Source organism: Diaphorina citri, unplaced genomic scaffold (assembly GCF_000475195.1).
Source record: "Diaphorina citri unplaced genomic scaffold, Diaci psyllid genome assembly version 1.1 scaffold5357, whole genome shotgun sequence".
NCBI lineage: Eukaryota > Metazoa > Arthropoda > Insecta > Hemiptera > Psyllidae > Diaphorina > Diaphorina citri.
The window spans coordinates 1-6,212 of NW_007382733.1; the positions used below are offsets into that span (position 1 = coordinate 1).

The 6,212-nt window shown below is 34.4% G+C and overlaps 1 long non-coding RNA gene across 1 annotated transcript; it reads right to left on the reverse strand.

The window, feature by feature from the left end:
- Nucleotides 1–153: 153 nt before the first annotated feature.
- Nucleotides 154–547, reverse strand: LOC113472411. Its single transcript, XR_003394726.1, has 2 exons — nucleotides 506–547; nucleotides 154–289 (listed from the first exon to the last, which is right to left on the reverse strand). It is a non-coding gene; the product is annotated as an uncharacterized LOC113472411 (long non-coding RNA).
- Nucleotides 548–6,212: the final 5,665 nt, after the last annotated feature.

Consider the following 6,212-nt stretch of genomic DNA (forward strand, 5'->3'; position numbering starts at 1 on the left):
GGTAAGTTGTGTAGGTAGGTATACTTGGTTGTACCTGTCTTTTTTATTTATTTTTTTAATTTGTTTACTAATTTATACCTACATCCCATACCTACTTGTCTATCCTAGATAGAAGGAAAGGAAATACGGGCTTAACGTAACGTCTAATAGGTACGAGTAATGTTATTGTCATTTATTTGCAAATAGGTATACATAATTTACATATAAATTTAATTAGTACATAGTCTTTCAAAATAAACTTATCTTCCTAAGCTCTTTGATTTTGTTTATATTTAAATCTTAGGTATACCTCATTAATATTGATCCCATACCTACTTGTCTATCCTAGATAGAAGGAAAGGAAATACGGGCTTAACGTAACGTCTAATACGACTAATGTTATTGTCATTTATTTGCAAATAGGTATACATAATTTACATATAAATTTAACTAGTACATAGTCTTTCAAAATAAACTTATCTTCCTAAGCTCTTTGATTTTGTTTATATTTAAATCTTAGGTATACCTCATTAATATTGTTGGTTAAAATTTACGAAGGCGTTAAAGAATCTATTATTTATTTGTTTATAAATAAATTAAAATGTTAAAAAATACTGTTTTTTGATGTATGTAAGCTTGAATAATAAATAAATAAAGTTATTTTTTATTTTAAAAATAAATGTTTTCGTATTCAAGCTACCTGCGTGTTTTATTTATTCTTCCAAAGTAGGTATTTACCCAGGGATTTCTCTTTAATATGATTTCCAGCTAATATGTATTCGTCCACTACCTACCTCAAATTTTGGTAAATAAACAATAGCTGTAGATATAAATAACAAGCTCTTGCTTTCATGTTTTACGTGTACAGCCTACTAAAAACACTCCAGAATTATAATTAATGAGCACCAAGATGTGCAATGTGTTTATTACTTTCTATTACTACAGTATAGCGGAGCTATACTAGTAATGAAAGTATTGCAATCGGTCCAAATTTTCAAAATCGGGAAATGGGTGGAAATATCCGTTTTGGGGTCCCCTGATTCCAAAAAAGTGGTTTTTAGCCCATGGTCTGTACGTAACGTACGTACGTACGTACGTACGTACTACAGGTTGAAATGGGAAAAAGTAGGAAGTTGTGAACAAAATATCTCAAGAACGGTTTATCGTAGAGAAATGAAATTTGGTATGCTATCCCGGCATGGTCCAAGGACGCGACTGTAACAATTTGGTAAAAATCGGACAGTCACCCATCCAGATATTAACCAAAGTAATTGTTACTTAACCCTCATTTCGTGGAAAATATTGAAAAGGTTGTGAACAAAATATCTCAAGAACAGTTTGTCGTAAAGCAATGAAATTTGGTATGCTATCCCGGTATGGTACAAGGACGCGACTGTAACAATTTGGTAAAAATCGGACAGTCACCCATCCAGATATTAACCAAAGTAATTGTTACTTAACCCTCATTTCGTGGAAAATATTGAAAAGGTTGTGAACAAAATATCTCAAGAACAGTTTGTCGTAAAGCAATGAAATTTGGTATGCTATCCCGGTATGGTACAAGGACGCGACTGTAACAATTTGGTAAAAATCGGATAGTCACCCATCCAGATATCAACCAAAGTCAATGTTGCTTCGAACTTCGAAAAAAAAAAAGATTGGAGTTTTTCTTTTCTATCACGCGATTTTTTTTCTGACCATAATGCAAATTAATGAGTAAGGGTGACGTTAGTTGCGTGTGTGCAAGTCACTTTGTCCAATACGGTTAATAATCTGACCATAATGCAAATTAATGAGTAAGGGTGACGTTAGTTGCGTGTGTGCAAGTCACTTTGTCCAATACGGTTAATAATATACTACTGTTATACCTGCGTAGAAGCAAATTTATTTAAGCAAACTACTAGTAACCAGCTTTAAAGCTATAATGAAAATGTCAAACGATTTGACTTTCAAATTGCACCAGCAACAACACAGAAGTTCTATGTAAGTACAAACGTATAATTTCCTTTGAGCTATTCCTTACAACCGCATAATAAAATGGCATTTTTGTTGAAGGTCCCTGTGAATATGTAAATGAGTAAATAATATGGAATTAGCAAATACCTACATAATGAATTAGTACCTATTTGGCTATTGAGTATATTTTGAGGTCCAGACCTTATAAAACCACTCCTCAATTCAAATTTTAGTCCACGAGTTTAACCTAAACTCACAATGTGGTCCCGGCTATAAATCTAACTTGAATATGTAGGTTGTACCTAGGTAGGTACTTGAGAATTCAAGCTCTTTACCAAACTTCTCAGCAGCTGGACTTACGTACGTTCCCATTTATTTTGTATGGACGCTGTGCAACTTTTTAAGTATGCAATGTGCAATATAAGATTCATTAGTGGAGATGTCTGTTTTACTCCAACATGACAACACATACTCACAGACCTCCTAAAATGTTATTATAGGTAGGTACGTAGATAAGATACTTGATGGGTACATACGTCCTAATTTTGTAAACTCTTATATTGTTTATGGATTTTGTTATGGGAAGCTAAAAACTCTCAATAATGGGAATTCAACAGCCACATTTTGTTTGTTTTATTTCCTGCATTTGCCTTCTGTCAAACATGGTTCAAATTCGAAGATATAAAATGCGAATACAGTTGCATCATCAAAATCTCTCTCTCTCTCTCTCTCTCTCTCTCTCTCTCTCAAGATGTACAAGTCATACAAATGTAGGTAATTTGCTACAAGTAGGTACACTGTACACCTTATATCATACGACAGTATAACGGTCTCAAGTGTTTCAGGCCTTTAGGAATTAGATGAATAATTATGTACCTACATCTTCATAACTTAACCCTTCCTGGCCATGTGTGTATCAATTTACAAATAGCCAAGGCCACCAAATAGCCAAGGCCAAATCAGAGGTTAAACTTGGTTTAATAAATTCTTGGATTAAGGAATCTAATTGATGAATTTTGAAATTTTCAGTCAGTCAGATTCCTTCATTCAAGAGTTAAACCAATAGATTCAAACTTGAGTACCCTCTATACAGGGTGGTTCGTGATTTGCGAACCACGCTTATATCTCAGAAACGGCTGGGAATTAAGGAATGAAATAAACGGCATCATGTAGATGAAATTTTGATGATTAAAATGGCTTTTTTTAAATTTGCAATTTGTTTTGCAAAACGGCCCATTTTTTGCCAAATATAGGTCACTCTTATGGAAACCCCCATTTTTTATTTAATTATTGGAATCAGCATAAAATTTTAATTGAAAAAATGTATTCACTCGAAAAAAATTGCTCTACAAAAATTCTGTACACTGTGAGAAAGAAAAACAATTTCTTAATTATTTCTTTAGTTTTTGTATTATTCACTTAACTATTTCAACAACAATCAACAACAACAAACAAATTTATAAAAGCTGTTCAAAATGAGATCCATCTGTTTGTACACAGTAAGGCATTCTTCGCTCTAACTCAGGACCAACTGCGTTGGTTATCATATCTGGGGTCACTGACGCACACAAAATCGCGATTTGTGCAAATTTTTGTAGAGCAAATTTTTTCGAGTGAATACATTTTTTTAATTAAAATTTTATGCTGATTCCAAAAATTAAATAAAAAATAGGGGTTCCCATAAGAGTGACCTATATTTGGCAAAAAATGGGCCGTTTTGCAAAAAAAAATGCAAATTTAAAAAACAAGCGCGTTTCCCCTGGACCAACCGTGCCCCCAAACATACCCCTAACATAATCTGTATAATACACGCTCCATGTTTTTTTTTTTTTTTTTATCAGGTACCTATTTCACTGGTTGGAGAGAAAAAAATCACTCTTGCGGAAGTAATACAACCGCTCCCAAACAAGTTTCAAGGAGTATGTACGCTGTTTCATTGTCTCTAATGAACGACTGGAGTTGGAGATTTTGGAATACTTTTCTCACCCGCTAGCTCATGTGAGGATTTTCAAATGTATCATTTCACTTGAGAAACTACTCCAAACTTTGTGAAGATTTTCAAGAGAAGATACAAGGAAGAGAAACTAATTTGAGAGAAAATAATAATGGGAAACTTTGTGAAGAGGAAACTTCTTGAAATCAAGCCTCTTACGTCCTGAAGCAGGTGTAAGACAATAGAAAACTCCAACAGTAACTACAGAACAGTAAAATATATTACTTACTCATTAAATTGAATGGGTTCATTATATCTTATATTATAAGAACGAGATCCATTCACTCATTCACATTTCATAGTTCACACACTGATCGCTCTATCTCTAGAACCACAAATTTTCTCAGGATTGAGTTCAAGCCGAGGTTGATCTGGGATAACTGGGTATTAAGTATTAGGGAAATTCTCGTTTCATCTCAATCCTGAGTTGGTAAACTCCAGCATAAGTTATCATCATTAGGTATAACAATAGGTACGTGAGTTCTATGAACAGATTGAACAGTCCATGAAGCTTGATGTTTAAGCTCTGGAGTTTTAATCCTTGGGATATTTATTTAATTAGGAACACGTATATCAACATTTTTAAAGTTACAAATTAATGTTACAATCTCAGTATTTTCTGGCAAAACATCATCGTATCCAGTGGTGTGGCTTGATATTTTCAAGGGGGGAAATTATAAAGCCAATACATCGGTATAACGATTTGTTCGTGGTCTCGGAATTCAAGTTGAATAATAAATATTTTCGGTTTTCCGTAGTTCGTACCTAAGGTAGGTGTGGGGGGTGAAAAAACCCCGTAGAGATTAAGGGCTGCTGTGGAGAACACTCTTGTAATACGCCACTGAATTCATCTCATTAGGCCTAAGCCCAAAACATTGTTTGTTTTTCCAATGGCAAAATAATCAAGTAAGTAAATACATCTGTCTTCCTTGTTTCCTTCAGTTTTCTTTCAACTTCTTCCTACAAAATGTTTTCATCGTAAATAATAACGACTCATAAAAGCCTTATCGAAACAGTTCACTTGGGCCCTGTAATCCCTGTAGCTTTATGACAGGAGAATGTAAACAGTAAAAGGCCTCAACATGAGAAACCTGCAGTCTTTTTTTATAGGCCACCTAATCTTTTCCAGTTGACGTCAGAGAATTCTGTAATCATGAAAATGTGGATTCTTTGTGGTGAAATAAAAGCCTGTTCACAACTTTTGGGTATCACCTATCACCGTACCTACCCCTCAAAAAAAAAATAATAAAAAAAAGTTTCCACCCAAAATAATTATCGGCAAATAAAAGAAAATTATTAGGTACCAAATGTCTCTGTATGTAGATTTGATATTGAACGTAACCATTGCCTAAATGTCCGCCTTTGGATATGGAATATATGGATGCCCGTGGATTCAATATTTTCAATCATTCTCACAGCTAAATAAACATCGTCTTTCACACAGAAAGTTACTTAAGTCTTGAGATTCCCGTAGTGTAAAAATAGAAAATATCAATTCCTTTATGCTTTTTTTGCCCCAAAACCACCCGAAAACCACAAGAAATTTCTCTACTTCTTCAATAATTCTGTTTAGTGCTCTGTTTTTCCTGAGATTTCTAACTTAACTTATTTATCTTTCTTTTCTTGATAAGTTATCTAAGTACCCAAGTACCTACTTGGTTTATGAGATATTTGTCTCTGTGATCAATTCTGTGGTATATTCCCGGACAGGATGTTTCTTCTGTGCGTGGAGTTTCTTGTGGGAAGTGCAGAGTCGTTCGTGGAATAGGGCCCTGATAAATCCGACCTAGATCGTGTTTTTTTAATCCCGTTGATCGATTCGAATAGGGTTGCCAACCGTACGTTATTTCCCGGAACAATCCGTATTTTTGTCAAAAATCAAATGTTCCGCCGGAACACACCTTTGTTCCGGTTTTTTTTCCAAATCTATGGAAAATACGGGAACTGACTAATAAACAGAAAAAATTACAAAAAAAAAAGTTTAAAATGATAGGTAGGTACGTACGAAAAACACAAAAACCCGCGAGTCAAGGGGGGTACATGCCTTTGTTCCGGGTAAAAATCGGGAAATCCGTATTTTTTCACCATTTTGCTAGTTTGTACCGTATATGCCGAAAAAAAAGTTGGCAACCCTACTCTCTCCCCCACAACTTTCCTTATTTTCAAGCAACACAAACGTGTCGCGAATACAATAGGATTAATAATAATAGGCTTACTATAGTTTTAAACGAAGCCTGTTTGGTCCCAAGGTCCTTCAAAAGTAATTTCTCGCTAAATGCTTGGA